Below are 21,832 nucleotides of genomic sequence, written 5' to 3' on the forward strand. Positions count from 1 at the left end.
AGAGAGAGAGAGATGATCTTATAACCTAAATAGTTTCATGAAAAGCTCATCTTAAATTGTTAGCAAAGAGTTCTATGGACTTTGCCGTAAGTTAGAGAAAAAAAAACACACATATTTGTATTATATTAGGAGGGCCAACACAATGCAATTTAATTAGTCCCTTGTGGGGAATCATCACTAAACCGGAGGATAAATAATTTTGGGTTTTTTTTTACAAATGCCCTCTTGAAAATGCCCATTTGTCTAAATGTCCCTTACAATTTATAGTTTTCTAATTGCAAACCCTTCCTTATTGTCAAATGCACTTTGGTCCAATCTGTTAATCTGGGATAGGTGATTAGGGACGTTTGAGGTTAGTTTCAGGGAATCTAATGACCAAAATGCCTTTACCATAAAAACCAACCAAAATTAAAAAATTAAATGACCAAATTGCCCTTTTCTTCCCCAAATCGTTTATTTTTGAAACTGAAAATAAAAAAATCCCTAAACTCTATCCAACCGTTTGTGGAAACCCTAAGCAAAAGCCACTTTCTTTTACTCTAATCCGAAGCAACAAATATAATAATCTGAGAGGAAGTTATCCATTTTATTTGGACTTTGGAATTTTTGTAGAGTAATCGGTTTAGGAGCTTTGTTGTTTTTTGTCTCTGTGTTTTGATCCAATTTTGGTGTGCTATGACCTGTTTTGGTCCGATGAAATGTTCTTTATGAAGAGAGACGATTGCTGTTGATATCCAATATAAACGAGAATTAGGTACCTGTGTTGTTGATGTATCAATAATGCCTTCATCTTTTATGACTACTTTGGTTCAGATCTTTCTTTGCTGAAAAGAGATGGTAGATGTCTAGGAATCTCATTTCAATTCAGCAAGTCTTTTGAGATTGTTGTGACCGTTTCAGTGCTTTCTACTTCTAGTAATTTTCGGATGAATTGAAGACGCGAACAACATAGACGGAAGATTCTTAGGAGTATAGGACCTAGTTGCACAAGAAGAGTCATTTTTGATGATTCACCAAATTCCTGGTTTGGGTTTGTGATCATCCACTAAGATTGTCAGATTGGTCTTCTACTGAAACTATCACTCTTCGGTTTAAGTTCTTGTAATGGAGTAGTAGGTGTAGGACTCACATGATGGTTTTTTGGATAGATCTAGGGTTTTTTTGATTTTCAGTTTCAAACTCTAAACGATTTGGGGAAGATGAGAGCAATTTGGTCACTTTACTTTTTAATTTTGGTTGGTTTTTATTATAAGGGCATTTTGATCATTAGATTTCTTGAAACTAACCTCTAACATCCTAGACTAACGGATTGGACTAAAGTGTTACACTATTTTGTAAGTAAAGGAGAATTTGCAATTAGAAAAGTTGTAGGGAACATTTGGATAAATGAACATTTTCAGGGTGGCATTTATAAAAAACTCCATAATTTTACAACATAGTAGTTTAGTCCTACATCGGATAGACATGAAACAATACAAGGGTGACAACCCCTATAATAAGAGTGATCAAAGTAGTTTAGTCTCATATCGGACAAACATAAAACAATAGAAGAGAGGCAACCCTACCCTTATAAATAGGGTCAGTCACCAACTTACAATTAAACTTCGGTGGGGGTACTGGGTACCCAACCAACAACATCTGTCAAAGTGGAAGATTCCTTTTGGTTAAAATATTTATTTATTTTTTAGAATATTTCAAGCCCGAATTATTCGTATAATTCGAATTTGGCTGAATAATTCAATGAAGTTTAAATACCAATCACAGCATGGGAAATAGTTTCGTCAATGGGAGTATTACGTGGTTAGATAAGAGAGAGTTGTCAATGTGGGACCTACATGCTTAGAATGTGAGAGAGAGCATAGAATAGAATCCCCATACCTCTTGCATAAGGATCTTTTCCCTTATTTTTCATCAAGTGTAATGAATCAATGGATCAATTCATCTTCCGCCTTCGGTGGTGCGTGTCCTGTCCTGTCCACCTCTATGCATGTCCGATTTCTTCGGTAATCCGAATAGCAGTGAATCTGAGTTTCCCACTGCTACTCTCGTTTCTGTTAATAATGATGGGCAAGATTTCCCTATCGCTCTCTCCAATGGTTTGTAAAGATCCACCTCTGTTGGCACATGATCCATCTCCTGATATATCAGATAATATCTTGACTTTGGATGACGATATTAAGGACCAACACCATAACCAGACCAACCTTATTTTGGTGGGAAGATTCTTGACGGCATATCGTATCAGCGTCAAACAGTATCAGAAGCTCTAGTTGAAAGTAGAACCTGATGCATGGTGTACGTTCATGTTAGTAAATTGGAGTCCCACTGCTATTTTTCCATTTCAATCACAACCCCAGACGTTAAAAATTTCCTCGACAGCAGACCTTGGTCAGTGGCGGGAAAACTGTTGCTCATGGAATGTTGGAATAGTGTTGGGCTAGCAATTTCAATACTTAGACTTTTGGTTTCAGTTCTATTCGGTTCCCCCACGAACTCCTTCATGTTAAACTTCGTACCTAGTGATGAAGGTGCGTGTACCCAAGAACGCTATGTTCATCAGTGACACACAACTTGGAGACCAATGACTGTTTATCCAATGCAAGGTGACCTTGGATATTTGTAAGCCTTTGAAGGCTAACATCCAAATAAAATGCAAGTTCGGTCTCCAGTTCTCTGTTTTATTGAAATATGAAAGGCTACCTATATTCTGCTATTTTTGTAGACATATTGACCATGAAGATCGGCGTTGCGAATCCTTTTTCAAAACCCAACAATAACATCATCATTAGCATTGTTACACCCACACCCAAAATTCTGGGCTAATTTTAACTTTTAGTGGGTGTCGCTCCGGTGACTGTTGGCAACAGTGTTAGGTGTGAGGTGACAGTTAAGAGGTCAATTGAAAGTAATGACAACTCCTCATATACGTGATGTGGTGTGAAGAAGACCGTAGGAATACCTGAAGCCCCTTTTGGGTGTGTGATGGTATGCAACCAGCCAAGACCTTGAACCAAAAGAAGCTCCACCTTCGCAGCCATCCTTCTACCTAGGCAAAGGTGCATTGGAACAATCATTTCGAAAAGAAAGCGTCGTCAGAGTTTGAGGCCGAACTACGGGCGACGTTTTCAACCCATCCAATAAGCTAATTTCGAAGACAAAATTCTTAAAAGGTGTGGGGAATGTTACACCCGAGCCCTAATCTGTACTTATTGTACTTGTGTGCATGTTATAGCGTAGCTTGGACAACCCTTCGGAGTCCCGGAGGAAGACTTTGACTTTGTACATTGTTGTATGCTCATCTTGCATGATTGGTTCTTGACCATTGTCTTAGCTTTTATGTGCATTAATTATATTCGCGCATGCCCTCCTTTCATGTACAAACATCCCGGAGGAAAACCACATGCTATCCATAGTCAATTCAATTCTGGTTTGCTATCAATGCACTACAACCATCTTTGAACCCAATTTCGAGGGCCTTCCTTTCTGATTTAGTCAAAGATTTTTTCATGAAAAATGTATAAGTCTAGTTTACAACACATTTTGAATCGTGTCATTTAGTTATGTATTGACCGAGTTATGATCAAAACAGTGGGTGGAGGTCTGCTGCATTTTGCCCTACAGATCATGCTTGGGAAGCCTGCGGACGATAGGTATCGACTGCAGCCGCATCATTCGCAGAGGCTAGAAAACAGTCTGATTTTACACTTTTGACTTGGGCTTGAGCCCAGGGCTTAACCCCAGCCTAACCTAAGGTTATTTATGACCTAATAGACCTAAGTAAACCCTAAGATGGGAACCCTAGGACCTATTTGGACTCTAATGGGTTTTAAACTCATTTTGGACATTAAAACACCCCCAACCAAACACACCCTAACTCACTTAGATAAACCAAGCCAAACCCTATTCCTCTCCTCACTTCTATCATTTTTAACACCTGTGAGAGGAGAGAAAACGTGGGAGACTAAGGAAGGAGGAAGAAGGAAGGAGAAGAAAAAGGAAGAGAAGGAGGAGCCTCAACCTCCATTGGCGCCCCTCTTGAGTGCAAACCACCTCCCAACCAGTTGGAGATCCAAGCTTGGAGCTAGGACCTTGTGGGAAAGAAGAGTTGTAGCCCCATTATAGTTTTGAAGCTTGCCCCCCTTGCTGTCCTAAGCTAACCCCATTGTAAGTAAGCTAACCTATGTGATTTCTAAGTGAATTACTTTAAGAATTGATTGAAATCCTATCTAAACCTTAGCCAAACCTTAGGGCTTCTTGCCTTACTATATTAAGACCTTTTATTGAGTGCTAATGACACCCATTAATGGCCCCAATTAATGGATTATCCGTTTCATAACCCAAATACCATTAAACCCTCTTGAAGAATCTCAAATTTAGGGTTTCTTGATGATGGAACCTAACCAATCTTTAGCCAAATTATAGGGCTTCTTATTCTAATGTACTTAAACCTTCTATTTAGTATTATTGATGTTAATTAGTGACCCCAATTGATGGATTCCCAACCCCATGGTCAAACCGCCATGAAACCCCATTGTAGAACCTCCAATTTTGAAGAAACCTTGATGTTAGGACCTAATCTAAGCTATGGAACCCTAATGGGATTGAAACCCTATGGTTATTAGCTTATTTGGAGGCTAAAGACAGAACCATACAACACCTACAAGCCCCATGGCCTTGAGCCAAGGCTGGGTTCAATCCAAGTTGTAAAACAGCCACTGCGAGATAGCGAACGATAGGTATCGACCGCTGCCCATCGTCCGCTGAGGCCAATATGGTGCAGGATTGTTGAATCCTATGGATGATAGGCAATGGATAATATGCATCGATTGCTGACCCATCGTCCGCTGTGAACAGAAACAGAATTGTAATTGGATTTTGGCTTTGGGATTTGATCCCAGACCCTATCTCATCTATTGTACACCTATGGAATGATTTGTTAGGATAACCTATAGTGGTGCAGGAATGTACGTGCATGCGAGACCCAAGGATACACGTTACGATGATTGTGGGTGGATTAGATACTTGGACTTAATTTACGGAATGTTTTTGTGTGACTTGAGTAGAATGCCATTCATGCATGTTTGTGATAAATAATGGGCTGATCTATGCTAATATCAATGCATGTTACTAATGATGAATCATGGTAAGAGTGGTTTAATATTATCATGATGGATGCTAGTTGTTTAGGGATTTACAATTCTACTTGAACTATTATCGTGAATGCGGATATTGGTTATGTGTTGAGACATGAATATGAGATGTGATTTCATAACTGTTATACGATGAGATGTATATGTGTATGATGGTTATGTGTTGGATATGCTATGTGTATGATGAATCTGAGTATTGGGATCCAATTGCCGTGAGTGTGCGTCGGACTTGGGATCACCATGAGTGTTCAGGTTTGTGACCGGACCGACCGTTATTCGGTATCACATTCGTCGTACTCTCGCATGTGCATGTGTAAGCTAGAGGGGGCGAGAGGATAGTCATGCCGACTGTGATTTCAATACTATGGACTCGACCTTTGGCTTATACGTGAGCGTGCATCCTTCTTTTTAGATGCATGGTTAGGATTACATTTCCCCGGTGCTACACCCCTTTCCAACAGGGGGAAGGTGTTGGGTAACCGGTAGTGACTTCCGATGGACTGGGATGCCATTCTCAACAAACCATCGTATTTGGGTGAGAGCTTGGGTTATCTCGGGTGTCACACCTGTTGGATTTATGTGTCCATCAAGCCCGATTTGGTCCAGTTCAATCTAGTTTTACTTTGCATTGAACCTTTATACATTTTGGTTTAGTATCATCACATGTGATATAAACTTTTTGAGCATTATGTGTCCATAAGTATTACTTAAAATGGTAGTCACGACTAGGGTTTGGGTTGGGCAACCTTATCATATGGTTGTCGCATTGGATATGCCTAGACATGTGATGTCAGGGTACGAATGCGAGTACTCACATGATCGATGTGTGTATTGATGAAGAATCTATTCTGTCGATTCCCTCATGTATTACTGCCAGATGTAGGAAGGGATAAACATGTGTCATCGAGACCCTGTAGCTAAGAGGACCCTGTTACTGCAAAATGTGACCGCATTCTTTGGTTCATCAATGACTGAGACTCTAGTGAGTCAAAGCCGGTGTTTTAAGAATGCGCAAACATTTTGTGAGTGAAGGAGTTACTCAACATGGTCACCACTGCCCGATTGGAGAACACCAAGATTGAGGTTGTCTGTGAATGATTTGATTGGAATCTGGATCCAGTGCCTTTTTGGAAATGGTTTTTGCAAAACCTATTTTACATAAAATGATAGATTATATGTAGCTTTTTAATTAAAATGTTTTATCGAGTTTTGCGGGACCCGATCATATACACATACACTCTTATATGGACATGTACTATGGAATGCGGTTTGGCAGTACTAGTATACATTCCCTAGATTCCATAACGATGGTGTTGATTAGTGGTGGGTTGGTACATGATGATTTATTATCATGTAGGGGTTTATTTGGAATTTACTAAAATAATTGGTTATTTATTTAATTAATGGATATGGTGCTAATTATAATTATCCATAAATTAAAATAAATAATTAATTATACTATTCCCTATTAGATTCTGCTTCTTCACTAATTAGAAGCACTTCAGGTTTAAACAGGTTCAAGCCAATGAGCAGAAAGAGTGTCAGACTCTCACTGGGATTTTCCAATTAGGGTTTTAGAAATCCTGTCTATAAAAACACCTAAAAACGCAGGAGGGAAAAAGGCTCCACGTTTTTGGCAGTGCACCCCCTCCCACGTTTTTGGGCTCCCATTGTCTCTCTTGTGATCTCTCTTGTGATCTCTTCTCTCTCCTTCCTCTTACTCTCTAGTCTTTGAGAGTTAGGGTTTTGGAAACCCAGATCTGTGTTTGAAAAATTGAAGAGACTCTTAGATTGGCTTGGAGAACCTTGGCTGCACCATTGGAGGTTTCAGATCTGTTTACCTGACATGCTTGTTGGAGGAAGAACCATTGCCTATTGGAGGAGCAACACTTGAGGTTCATCAGGTTAGCAAGTTCTGGTTAATTCCTCTTGTTTTTAATTATTGATTATCCATGGCATGTGAAAGAAACCCGAATCGATCTCTTTTCGCTGAGCATTTGGGTATGGGATGGATCCCTCTTTTCATGGGATGGAAAAGAGATGAAATTTCTCTGTCTTTGGGATCTCAAAATTTTATGAGACAAGAAAGAGAAGGATTTCGTAATAAATTTTTATACCAAATGCCATTAGGGTTCCCATGGGAGACCATGGGAATTCCTAAAAATCAAATAGGGTGCCCTAGGGACAACCCTGGAGGATCCAAGAGTTGGTTTTCCTTACATACATGTTTATTGGTTTACCAAGGTGAACCACTATGATCCCATGGACCGTAGTTTGACCTAAACATGTTTCGCCATAGTGATTACAAAAACTATGTTAGAGAAAAGCGCCAAGCTACCCTTGAAGCAAATCTTCATGAGAACTTGTTTTAAATCATTAAATTTATCAATGAACACAGTGTTCTCATTCCATCTACCAAATCATGAATATATCTTATTTTCTTTGGAGACCACAATTCTAAGGTTGGCCCATGCATTTTTTTTCCATCAACTTTTTAATGCTTTAGTTTGTTTTCAATTATTCTATCTTTCTCTATTATTTATTTACGCATTGTAATGTGTAATTGTATTTTCCATAATTAAAATTTTCTTGTTTGACATTATTTGAACCTCCTTTCTTTTATAATTTTCTCATTATTTCATAGTAAATACAGATTATTTTAACTGATCTTTGTGGCAATAATGGACGCATCTTTCATGAATTTAATGTTAAGAAGAATACTTCATACTATCATCTCAAATATCAACCATAAAAATTGTTCCCTCTCTCCCAATATCACCATGAGGACAAACTGTTTACATTTACCACCAAATCAGGGATACTCTCCACCAAGAGTGCGGCAGCTTTCCTTGCAGTCGATCCAGATGTCAATAGTCAAAATTAAAAAGTTTGAAATAGGATCTAGAAGTTCAAAATTCATCCTAAGTTCAAACTTTTCCTTTGGAAAGTCCTTATTGATGGTTTATCCACAAGGGATAAATTACAAAAGTTAAATCCCAATTTGGCTTTCTGCCTTTTTTGTAATGAGACAACCGAGACCATCTTCCTAACATGCTCTTTGTTAGAAAGAATATGCATAGGAGGACCTCTGGGTTTGAGAACAGAATTTATATGAAATGATCTGAGGCAAGCATTCTCACATCTGATTTTTTATGACACTTTTCTGACAAAAAGCTGATGTCGATAGAGTGCTAGGAATAGCTAGCATTACCCTTTACTTCATTTGGCAAAATAGGAATAGATCTATTTTTCAGGACAGCAAACTCCATCCCTCTATTATTCTCCAGCAAATAAATAGATTGGTGAATGGTAATCATCTGGTCAATGTACACAAGTGTAGAGAACATCCAATCTTCTTAGAATCTTTACAACAAACAGGTTCCATTTTCGATGAAATTTTTCTTGGATCTGGAGATCATGGATTCCGACATTCTAATCACAGATGAGAGTTTTAACCACACCTCTAAACAAGGGGGTGGGGATCTGCTCTAATTTTCAAACACCAATTCTATGCATCTTCAATGAATTTGGATTTGCAGGGACTTCACAAGAAACAGAGCTCAGAGGACTCAAAGAAGGGCTTGAAGGGGCCCTTCTATTGGAATGCAGAGAATTAACAATTTGGACGGATTCTGAAGAGCATAAGAATTGGATAACAAATGCGGACACCAATCCATGGCCTTGGGAACTTTATCATCTACTTCTGGATATCAAAACTATTTTCATTTTCTTTCTAGTCTGTAATAATAATTAAGCAACCTAGACTTTTAATTCTACCTGCACATAAATTAGCACAACATGTTAGGACTTCTCAGATAGCATCCAAATGTATGGCTAACAACATTTCTATTATGTTTTAATATAATATTTTCTTAGTTCATAAAAAAAAAAAGGGTAGTGGGTGCCATTTGCTTTTTTAACTAAGAGTTTGCCCCCTTCATAACCATTTAGGAGACTTGGAGTATGAGCCTTACGAGGTGGACATCAAGTTGTAACTTATATAGTGAACCGAGCCTAACTTGGCCTAAAGCAACTTAAATTGTGTTTGGATTAGGAATCCCTTGTGTTGGACCCAGATAGGGTTAGCAATTTTTTACAGTCAAATTTGGTAGGGCCTGAGTTTTCCCTAAACCCAATGACCTTATTCATCATATGCATTTTCTTCAAACAACAGAATGTTTTATACCAGTTCATGAATTAGTTAAATGAAATAATAGTTTAATTCATACATACAATAAAGTATATTGTGGAGAATAGAAAGCTGGAACCTTAGGCCTTACAGACGCCTTCTTGTTTCCAAGGCTATAGATGGTGGCATATGAAACGTCAGTTCAGTATGACCAAGCAGACCACTGGCTATAGCAACATGAGGTTGTGCCTGAGCCTGAAGTTGTTGACAAGTTGCACACATCCTAAGGCTAGTAGACATTAAGAAGACAGCTTGAAAAAGCCAGACTTTGCAAAATAAGAATTTAAGAAAAACTTCTTCACTTATTTGTACAATAACTATGATCCAACAATAATTAATAATAAAAAACAAGAACATGCACAAAGAATAGTAGGTAATACTTGAAATTAAAGTTTGGTTACATTTGGTGTGAATTTAGTATCATGAACAATAGAAGAACTGGTGGTAAAAATAAACAGGAAGAACATTGATTAAAGATTCGTTATAACACAAACACGTACAATTAGACACAATGTAGAGTGTTGTGTAGCTCTCTCTGAAGTCATCCTTAGATAGAATTCCTAAGATACAATGTAGCAAAAGAAATAATGAACATTAAGAACTATTTAATTATGAGATACTTTTTGGAAACAATTGCTTGAACCTTGGAGCTAAATTTAATTGTATGATAACTGAATTAGAAACATGAAATCCTTTTTTTAATCTCTTGTGAAGTAAAGAAAACATGGGATATGAGTTTGGTTTTATATAATATAAGTAAAGCAAATGAACAATATTGGGGCAATATATCCATTTCTTTTGGAAACATAGATCGTAGTTTTGTTCTTGATGCAATGCTCGGTATAGGCAGATCTATTTTTGGAAGAAAATAAGGGAGAAACTTATGATAATGGATAAAAAGCCAAGAGATCTGTGACATTGTTATCTGTCTGGGTGCACATATAATTCCAGTGATCTTTGAATAGGAGCATGATATTGAAGGCAATGGCCAAGGCATTGTTGATGCACGAAGAAGGTTAAGTAAAGAACATAAAATCAAAACCACATTGCTTCCCACCCTAAAATGAACAATCAGTTTCCTCATAAAAAATGGTGAGGAGATCCTCCATCATATTATATCTCTTTCCTCTCCAAACTTTGGATTGACATTGAATGAAAGGTCAGGAATAGAAATAATTTCCTTTTTTTCCCTCTAAGAACATGTTTTTATTTAAAGAAAAAGGAAAAAAAAAATCTCTAAAGCTGATAATGAGAACTTAATTAGTTTGTAACTCATTAATACCTCTATTGGACTGGAGATTTCTGTGAGAAATTATAGTTCTATGAAGTTTCCTTGTCAGTGTTACTGTTTTATAGTTCAACTAAGATTAATAAAAGTATACAAGCAAAGAAATCATAGCTGATAAAATATTCACGTTATAAATAATCATTCTGCAAGTGGATTCTCAAAGGGCACTTGTATGTAGCATTAAAAAAATAAAACTAAAGATGTACTCACTTTGCTTGAAGTTTCATATTAGTCTTCATGAATAGATGTTGATTCCTATGTTGTCGTTTTTCACTAAAATATTGATTGTGACATTGATATACCTCTTGATTGTCACACCCCGCTTCCTACACCTAGGGATATGTGACTGGAATACCCCCGGTATTCCACACTAACCCCAAGGACCTACACTTTGAAGTACCAAGATCATTGATCCCACAAAACAAATCTAATCAGAGTATAAGCGGAAGCTACACAGATGATATCATATAGTAAGTGGCATTTTATTCTAACATTTCAAAGTTTGTAACATTAACTAGTCATATATTCAAATACAAGTAAATAAATTTTAAAAGTTAAATCATATTTAAATACATCAATCTTCCATAAACGTTCCAAAACCCATATGGACCCCAGGCCCGCATTAAGCCACACCACGAGCACAGGGCTCACAAGCGTACTCCGGTCCATGCTCCTCCTCGCCAGGAACATCCCAAGCGTCGTAGCCATCACCGTATAAATACGTCGAATCACCATCGGCTGGTCCTATCATACCTGCAACCATATCTAAAAAGCGAGGTCCCTCGAGGGATGAGCTTCCAACTAAGACCAGTGAGCAAATAGATCATACAAGCATACACAAATAATCATGAATGCAAAATCCACCAGGATGCAACCCAAACCTGATAAACGAATCCCACAGCGTCCCTTACCACCAGGACAATTTGCACATCAGATTCAGTTTACAATCATGCATAATGAATTCCAATTTTAGTATGTATCCACTTAACAATCAAAATGCCAAAATCTATGAGGTAAAGTGCTACTGCAACATCCCCTAGCTTGTATCCCCCATGAATCAATATGGTGACAATTTGGCGATACACCCGAGTTGCAGCTGGAAACCTGCGTGATCGGACCCCCTCACTGGGTTGTCTGCAAGCCCCCAAGATAACCCAAGCTCTTACCCAAATATGATGGTCTGTTGAGAATGGCACCCCAGTCCGTCGGAAGCTACCATCGGTTACCCAACACCTTTCCCCCTATTGGTAAGGGGTGTAACACAAGGGAATATGTAATCCTAATCATGCATCTAATGGAAGGGTGCACGCTCATGTATAAACCAGAGGTCGAGCCCATAGTGCCAAAGTCACGGTCGACCCGGCTATCCTCTCGCCCCCTCTAGCTTACACCTGCGTATGCGGGAGTATGGTGGATGTGATACCAATTTATGGTCGGCCCAGTCACATACATGAACAACTCATCACATAAACATCGTATATCCTACACATAACCATTATTCACATCCATTTCTCATCGCATAATCATCACAAAATCATATCTCATATTCATGTCTCAACGCAAATCCAATATTCCCATTTACGATAACAGTTCAAGCATAATTATAAATCCCTAAGCATCTAGCATTCAACATGATAATCTTAGACCATTCTTACCATGATTCATCATTAATAACATGCATTGAAATTAGCATAGATCATCAGACCATTTATGACATACATGCATGAATGACATTCAACGTAGGTCATCACAAAAACATTCTGTAAATTAAGTCCAAATATCTAATCCACTCACAATTGACGAATTGAAGGTAAACTTGACTTCCGTGCAATATATGCTCCTTCCGTATACGTATGCTAGCCTAACATGTTGTCATACAAGTGTACAAGAGGTAAGAGAGTGTCAGGGTTCAAGGTCTAGAATCAAAATCCAATTCAATACCAAAATGGCCTTAGCAGACAATGTATTGGTGGATCATGCTGCATCGTCCGTTAGTCAGGCGGATTGTGCAGGCAGTGGCCTCAAAGAAAAATGGACGACGATGGCATTGTCTGCCAGAGCCAGCAAATGCAGGAAATGGTGTGAATTATCTCCAAACCTTAGCCAAAGGTCAAGGGGTTAGCAGGGGTCTATGGGGGAATGTCAATGGCTTTAATGGCAGCTACTAGACATATAGGTTTGGTCTAATTAGGGTCCACAAGACAAGGATTTGGTTTCCAAAGCCAAAATCTCTAAGAATGGAGGTCCACCAAGGGGGTTTCATGAAGGCTGGGGAGTGGAATATTCCAAGGCTTCAACTGATGCTCTAAGCACTCAATTAGGTAAGCCAATCAATTAGAATGAAAAGCCCTAAGGCTAGGTTAAGTATTGGATAAGATCTCAATCAAATCAAGTAGAAGTAATGGCTTGCAATGGGGTTTTTTGGTGGTTTGGCCATGGGGTTGGGAATCAACCAATTGGGGCTGCCAATGGGTGTTATTAACTCCCAATAGAAGGTCTAAATATAATAGGGCAAGAAGCCCTATGGTCTGAACTATTAATTAGGATTCTACCATTCAAAACCTAATGTTTTCAATGAAATTTGATGGGAAAGGATAGCTTATAATGGGAGGTGGCATACATAGCAAGAGAAATGACTTTGAGCTTGGAAATAGCCCAACCTCCTTCCTCCCCACGAACCCCTTGAGTGGGTTGTGCTCCCAATGTGCAGAAATGGTGGAGCAACTCAAGAAAGGTGTAGAAATGGGAATGGGATAGCAAGGTAAGCCTTCTTCCTTCTTCCTCCTCTCCTTCCTCCTTATCCTTCCTTATTCTCCCTTCCTTTCTTGTTCTCCACGTTCTCTCTCCTCGCTAGGGTTAGGGAAATGAGAGACATGAGGAGAGGCTGGGTTCCTACCTTGTTTAGGTAAGGATATTAGGTATTGTTTGGTTGGGGGCTTGTTTAAGGTCCAAAATGTGTTTAAGACATGAAATTAGCCAAATAGGTCTTTGGGTTTAGTTAGGCCATATGGGCCACAAATAGTCTAAAATAACCAATGGTTAAGTCTTGGGCCAAGGCAAGATGAAACTAAAACAAAATAACATCATGTTTACATTGGGTGGATGAAGCAGTGGCGGGGGATTGTGTGCATCGTCCGCCGGTTTCCCAGGCATGAGCTGTCGGGTCAAAATACAGCACCCCACTGTTTTGGCCATAACACGGTCGATACATAAAAAAATGATACGATTTAAAATGCATTGTAAACTAGACTTAAAGGGATACATTTTTCATGAAGAAACCTTTGACTAAATGAGAAAGGAAGTCCCTCAAAATTGGGTTCAAATATGACTGTAGTGCATTGGCAACAAACTAGAATTGAATTGACTCTGGATGGTGTGCGGTTTTCCTCCGGGGGGTAAGTACATGAAAGGAGGGCATGCAAGAGTATAATTAATGCACATAAAATCTAAGACAATGGTCAAGAATCAATCATGCAAGATGGGCATACAACGAAGTACAAGATCTAAGTCTAAAGCTTACCTAGTCAGGTCTTCCTCTGGAACTCCGAAGGGGTGACCACGCTACACTACCACACACACACAAGTATCATAAGTACAATTGGGTCAAGGGTATAACATTCCCCACACCTTATAAGAATTTCATCCTCGAAATTGGCTTTTCAGATGGGTTGAAGAATTATAGGAATGTTGCCTGCAATCTGTCTTTAAATTCCTGAGACCCTCCTTGTTGGAAAGACCGTTCCAAAGCACTTTCACCTAGGTAAAGGGGTGGTTGCGAAGGTGGAGTTTCTTTGGTTCAAGATCTTAGCTGGTTGCTTCACCTGAGTTAAGTCGATAGCAAGTTCAGACTGCTCCTAAGTTAAGACACGAGTCAGGTCCGGGTGGTACTTCCGCAACAACGATACGTGGAAGACATCGCGGACTCCAGCTAATGATGGGGCAGTGTCAAACTACATGCCTCCTACTCGCTGCGCGCCAAAACCTCATATGGACAAAGGAATCTCAGTTTCAACTTTCCTTTCTCCCCATGCCTTAACACTTCTTAGGTGGGTAAAACTCGGAGAAAATACATGGTCTCCAATAACAAACTCTAGGTTCTTCCATCTAACATTGGCATAGCTCTTTTGCCTCGACTGAGCCGCCAAGATACGATCCCTTATTAAATCTACATTCATCACAGGTAGCCTGAATCATCTCAGGTCCCAATAAACGTCGCTCACCGGTCTCATCTAAAATTTATTCTTTAGGAGGATGGGCGGTAGGTTGACCCTTCCACTGCACTTCCGAGGAAGGTCCTTAAGTATCAAAGGTACGATCCCCAAGTACTCATTTCAACTCCAATTGACCCGAGATTTTCTCGAGTACACTTCACATGCAACTCAAGTGAAGTTACATATCATCACACACCCAAAAGGGCTTCGGGTATTCCCTATGGTCTTCTTCATACCTCGCTACTTACATGAGGAGTTGTCATTACTTCCAATTGTCCTCATGACTGTAACATCTCACGAATCACTGCTGTCAATAGTCACCGAGACAACACCCATTATGAAAGTTCAAATTAGCCCAGAATTTTGGGTGCAGGTGTAACATTCCCCACACCTTATAAGAAACTTTGCCCCCAAAATTTGGCGTTTGCAAAGCTTCGGATAGGTGGGGATTCTTACACCAAAAACAGCTTAGCTACCTAGTTTGGGCTGGACAATCATGCTCCCTTTATGTGTGTGGCCCGCATAAAATTCAAGCTCTTTTGGTTTGGATTTCGGTGTGATAGAAAAGGTCATTAACATCGAACTCCGAACTTGTACTTCTAAAATTTTTAAAGGTCCAAACCCAGTATACCTCCTCTAATACAATAAACCTTTAGCCTAGGGCCACACAACATGAATTCATATTACATTTAGTCTATGTGGCACTTCTTTAATAACTTCCACATCCAGTTTTCCACTATTAAACTCAACTTTAGAATGAATTGGAATATTGATGGAATCCCTGTAGTTCACTCCCAAATATGGAGGGAACATTCGGTGACCCATTACTCCACTCATACCTATTATTAAGCAAAGTTTTGTCAAATCCTTCAGTTTCAATTACATCCTATTCCTAGCTGAACTTGGCCACGACAACACCCGATAAAGCTTTACTTAAATGAAATTTCAACTCTGTTACTCTTCTCCAACTATCTAGTGCCAAGCGGGTGTATAGCCACACCGAGATTTAAAAACTTACCTAAAGTATTTCACTAACCCCCCAGAATTTAGGTACAAAATTGGGGCTTCTGACATGTTACAGTCCAAGGACTGGGCCAAACCACGAATCAAACTTGGCTTTTCTGAAAGGGTTGCCAACAAGTTTCAGGAATAGCTGTCCCGTGAGATGCGTGGGGCCGTAGGCTCACCCAAGGGTAGATAGAGCAACTCTCGGTACTCTTGGCGTAGTTACTATGAGTCTCTATAATGGCACTCCTGAGAGGTACGTGGGGCCAGAGGCTTACCCAAGGATACTCAGGACCACTCCACAGAATCACCAGATGGCTCTCAAGGAAAACCCAAGGCAACTACGAAGGTCGAACGATATAGGGAAAAATTCCCGCACTAAAATAAAACTACACAACAAGGTCTTCGGAGAGTCCCCCCTTTGGCGATGAGATATCACAGAAAAGTAATTCATACTAATGGTGGTGGACGACTAAATGGAGTCCTAAACTTAGAATCGACAATGCATGCGTAGGCGATAGGTGTATCCTCAAAGTAGTCAACACATAGGAAAAATAATGGATGACATGCAAGATACGAAGGAAAACAACGTATGCACAAGCATTAGAAGTCTAGGTAAGGTACCTGCCACAATGCCCAAAGACGATCCTCCATCCTCAGTGGTCGTGGGGATTAAGCCCCCGAGTGGTCTGCTACCCAGCTGTGGCTGCAATGGAACAATGATCTGAATATATGGCACGTATTTGAGCCCATGTCTACAGTAAGTGCAATCTTTGAATATATGCCCCCTCTTGTTACAGCTATAGCATCAAATTCCCTGATTTGGAATGTCGGTCACAGACGGTGTAGCAGGTGCCGAAGGATTCACTGGCACAGCTTGTGCTTGGTGCATAAATTGGAACTGAGCACTCATATCAGCCATGACCTGCAGCTACTATTGTTGTATTGAAGCGATTGCATTGTCCATGAACAACTAATGTTGTTCTTTGAAGTCTCGCATCATGCTCTCCATGATAGCAGTAACGTCCTGTGCGGTGAGTGCGGGTGGCGTGATAGGAGTGGTGGAACCAGATGTCCCGATCGCTTCCCGACTTGGAGAAGTTGAGTTCCCAGTGGCTTCATTGAGAGTACGAACCATGCTTGATTCCTAGGAGGAGAAATCAAGTCAATCTCAATATTAAACTCCATCATGCATTTTATCATTGAAACGTTAAAAGACAAGCATGAGTGGGATAAGACCATGTTCATGTAAGTCACCATATTTAAATACATACACACATACGCATACCAAGAACTGAAAAGATTCCACCACAAACTAATAAGTTCACTTCAATTTTAGGACTTTACATCCGACCAAAACTTGAATTTCCTTCAATTACCCTATTTTGCTGTATTTTCTTCCTTGAATGCTTATTATACTTGTAAAACACTTCACACACGACACAATGGTGGTTGCTTTATGTACGGTTTCTGAACTCATGCCTTGATTTGGTCTTTTTCATGCTTGCATGTCAACAATGGTCCCAAGGAGAGGTGCAAGGAATAAACCTCCCTCTAAGGTCTATGATGCCCACAGGTTCCGATCCGAGGAATGTGAGGGTTTGGAATAATTTTAAGAATGCCAAGGTCATAATGGAAATACGGGTCGTGATGGACAACTTCCAATTCTTCTGAGTGGCACAAGGATTAGATAGACTGCTAAACCTCCAAGTTTACATGTATTGATACTTTGCTTGATTAGTACCCAAATACATGATTCTTTTGAACATGCAAAATTACTGCGCCAACTATCTTTACACTGAACGCCTCTTATGTCTATCAATATTATATTCCAGACTATGGTGTATCGGGTGGATCACCCTAAGGGGAGAATCTACCCTACGCCAAACTGATCACAAGGTTGCTACTTCACTTCCAAGTGCCATTAGTCGATGAATGGAGAGGAACACGTGGTACCTTCAATGATAATACTATATTAAGGGATATGAATATAACAGGATGAGAGTATAGTCTAGAGCTGCCATCTAACAGAGTACAAGTAGCCAGAGGGCTGAAGAGGAGACGAGAGAACAATCTGGAGGTGATGGCAATCAAGATGGTGACCATGGAGGGGAGAGGTTGTGGGGGTGATGTAAAGTTGTTGTTCCACCCAAATGAGGTTATAAGATGTATCACTTCTCCGCCATGGAACCAAGAATGGAAAGATACCACAAGGTCTTGAGGATTCAGTTAAATGAGAACTTTGTCACCCTACATTCGATGGTTAATTCAAAATTTATTGAAATTGATGAAGGATTGGGCGGCATAGAAGGTGGTCTTAATCATAAAGAGGATTCAGGGAGGGTTGAATAAATACCATGAAGAAAGGTAAGAGAGAAAAGAAACAAATAGATTAGCCTTAAAATTTCTATTTCATTTCTTAGTATGTTATGCTCTTTGTTAATCTTTAGGTTAGTTTCTAGTTGTAGGGAAGTAGGGAGAAAGGGAGATGTAAGATGTACTTCCTCAATCCTTCTTATTGACTGTAAGGACTTATTATTCATAGCACTTTCTTTTCTATCACACAATCATACTCGTCTCTATTATTATTGTGTGTTATTAAGGCTTTTATTAGGCGATACCTATTATAGAATAAATCAATGTGGGTTAGATCAGCCAACGAACTTGGAAGAGAAAAATTGCTTTGATACCACATTGTCACACCCCGCTTCCTACACCTAGGGACATATGACTGGAATACACCCGGTATTCCACACTAACCCCAAGGATATACACTTTGCAGTACCAAGATCACTGATCCCACAAAACAAATCTAATCAAAGTATAAGCGAAAGCTACACAGAGGATATGATACAGTAAGTGGCGTTTTATTCTAGCATTTCAAAGTTTGCAACATTAAACAGCCATATATTCAAGTACTAGTAAATAAATTCCAAAAGTTAAATCACATTTAAATACATCAATCTTCCATAAACGTTCCAAAACCCATATGGGCCCCAGGCCCGCATTAAGTCACACCAAGACCACGGGGCTCACAAGCGTACTCCAGTCCATACTCCTCGCTAGGAACATCTCAAGCGTAATAGCCATAAACGTACAAATATGCCGAATCACCATCGGCCAGTCCCATCATACTTGCAACTATATCTAAAAAGAGAGGTCCCTCGAGGGATGAGATTCAAACTAAGTCCAATAAGCAATTAGATCATACAAGTATACGCAAACAATCATGAATGTACAATCCACCAGGACGCAACCCAAACCTGATAAACGAATCCCACAATGTCCCATACCACCAGGACAATTTGCACATAAGATATAATGTACAGTCATGCATAATGAATTCCAATTTTAGTATGCATCCACCTAAAAATCAAAATGCCTAAATCCATAAGGTAAAGTGCTACTGCAACATCCCCTAGGTTGTATCCCCCATGAGTCAATACAGTGACAATCTGACGATACACCCGAGTTGCAATTGAAAACCTACGAGATAGGACCCCCTCACCGGGTTGTTTGCAAGCACCCAAGATAACCCAAGCTCTCACCCAAATACGGTGGTCTGTTAAGAATGGTACCCCAGTTCGTCGAAAGCTACCATCGGTTACCCAACACCTTTTCCCCTGTTGGTAAGGGGTATAACACAAGGGAATATGTAATCCTAACCATGCATCTAATAGAAGGGTGCACGATCATGTATAAACCAGAGGTCGAGTCTATAGTACCGAAGTCACGGTCGACTCAGCTATCCTCTCGCCCACTCTGGCTTACACATGCACATGTGGGAGTGATGAACGCATTTATGTGTGAAATCTTAGGGCATAACGCATGCATTTTACCACATTGGACAGAGTTACTCGGTGCTTTCTTGTGCTTTTTAGGTTTTTGGGCTATTTATTGCTATTCTGGACTATCGGGAGCTGAATGTCCAAACTTACACGTAAAGCTGCCCAATATTTTTGCATGGCTGTAAAGAGGACTAAATTTTGAGCAAGATGGATGTGACGGAATGCAAGTACGCATTCAGTTAGGCCTCCATGCAATTGATTATTCTTTTCAGGCCAAGAAAGGATAATGTGTCAGAAATGAGCTGGAATGCAAGCCCATAGCCATTCTGCCACTTTCCAAGGATACTTTTGACATCAAAGAAGGTACTCCTAATCAATGGTTGAGATACATTGCAAGTACAGGACCGCTTTGGTGATTTTCCAATCTTAAAGAGAGAGAAGAGCTGCCATCCACATGGAGGGACCCACACTGCCACTACCCTCCACGATTTTTTAAGGTGCACCAAGCTGTCCACGATTTTTAGAGGGTGCACACAAGGCTCCACGATTTTTAGAGGACATGATGGGTATTTTATTAATTCCTTGAGAGGAATCCTAGTCATCACCCTTATTCTCTCTCTCCTCCAACTTTCCAAGGGCACTTTTAGAATTTGACTTTGGATAGATTTCTTTTGAAAAATATTCTCTCATCCTTAGAAGGTTGAAAAGTCAAAGATGCCTTGATCTCATTGCTTGGAGAAGACTCCTGCAAAGAAAAGGAAGCACAAGAATAGAATTAGAAAACCTACTTTTTGGAAAATAGAAGGTTTATGTAGCTAAGCTTTGTATCTCTCCCTCTTTCTATTTTTTCTCTTTTTTCTTTTTTTTCTTGGGAGTCAAGCTTTATGTAAAGGGTAAGAGAGATGAGAGAATATTTATTTTTTTGGGAAGATTCTCTCCTCTATCCAAGCCTCCACGGTTTTAGAAAGAGAGAAGCCCCAAAACCGTGGAGGCCTCTCTCGCTCTCCTCTCTTCTCCTCATTTCTCCTCTCCTCCCCCTATAAATACCCCTTACTTTGGGGATGTAAGTTTTTCAATTTCAGTTCAATTTTTAGTGCATATTCTAGTTCAATTACTTAGTAAAATTTCTCCTCTTCTCCTTCTAAATTTTTTGCTTTCTAAGTTTCTAGTTTGATTTATGAGCTTAGTTTAATAGTTGTAATAGGTTTAATTCAAACTTTACTTTCAATTTATGTTTTCAATTTGGTTGTAATATTTTAATTCTAGTTTAGTTTTAAAGCTTTCTAGTCTAGGCTTTTAATCCTTGTGTGAAGAATTAGAGACTTGGAAGAGGAAGCCATGTAAGGATTATTCAAGTGTTCAAGCTTCTTCAACTACATTCATGCAAGGCCTAATTAATTCAAGCACTTTCAACTTTGGTAGAAGGGAGTATTAGTTCTTAATTTTATTTTTAGTTTTTTCTTCTTCTTCTTAATCTCTTAATTTTATTTTTAGTTCTTCTTCTTCTTCTTAACCTTCTAAATCCTCCATTGTTTTTATTTTAACTACACTCTCACCACCTCTATTCTCTCCATTCTAGTAGGACTCTAATTCTCCATTATTTTTATTCTCATTCCCTACCTCTCCAATTATTCCATGCTTGTGGAATGCGCTTTTTTTTTATTATTATCATTATCATACATTAAGTTAAACATCTTAATTTTATTAATTTTATTTTAATTTCAGATTTGGTAGCGCCATTTCAAGTGTGGTAAAAGCAAGCAATTTCAGTCCAATTTAAACACCTTCGGGTTACACCTCTCTAATCTCTTAACCCTACTCTTCTTTTGGTTTTTTTTATGTGATTGTGATGTATGGCTGCAATTTTTTCCTTCTAATCCGCGTTAGTTTTGATAGGTTAGATGCTGATGTGTTAGGATGCCAATTCAATTCCTTAGATGCGTAATTCCGATAGATGCTTGTGAGTTAGGATACGTTAGTTTAATCATCATTAGTTTAATCCAATACTTTAATTAATTTGGTTCACTTTGCATTGCTTTAAAGTGAGTAAAATAGAGTGGCGTACATCTCCTTGAGTTCGACCCGTAACTACGATTGATCCAAACGCTTGCGGTTATTATTTTGTGCAAACAAGTTTTTGGTGACGTTGCCGGGGAGATTATTGTCCACTTTATTTTTCTGATTTTTAAGTAATTCAAAGT

At 39.3% G+C, this 21,832-nt stretch overlaps 1 long non-coding RNA gene across 1 annotated transcript; it reads right to left on the reverse strand.

Moving 5' to 3' along the window:
* Positions 1-634: 634 nt before the first annotated feature.
* Positions 635-11,370, reverse strand: LOC122669374. The gene is made up of 3 exons (XR_006334004.1): positions 11,360-11,370; positions 2,327-2,328; positions 635-853 (listed from the first exon to the last, which is right to left on the reverse strand). It is a non-coding gene; the product is annotated as an uncharacterized LOC122669374 (long non-coding RNA).
* Between the last annotated feature and the right edge of the window lie 10,462 nt (positions 11,371-21,832).

The sequence above is a fragment of the Telopea speciosissima genome, chromosome 7, assembly GCF_018873765.1.
Source record: "Telopea speciosissima isolate NSW1024214 ecotype Mountain lineage chromosome 7, Tspe_v1, whole genome shotgun sequence".
NCBI classification, from domain to species: Eukaryota; Viridiplantae; Streptophyta; class Magnoliopsida; order Proteales; family Proteaceae; genus Telopea; species Telopea speciosissima.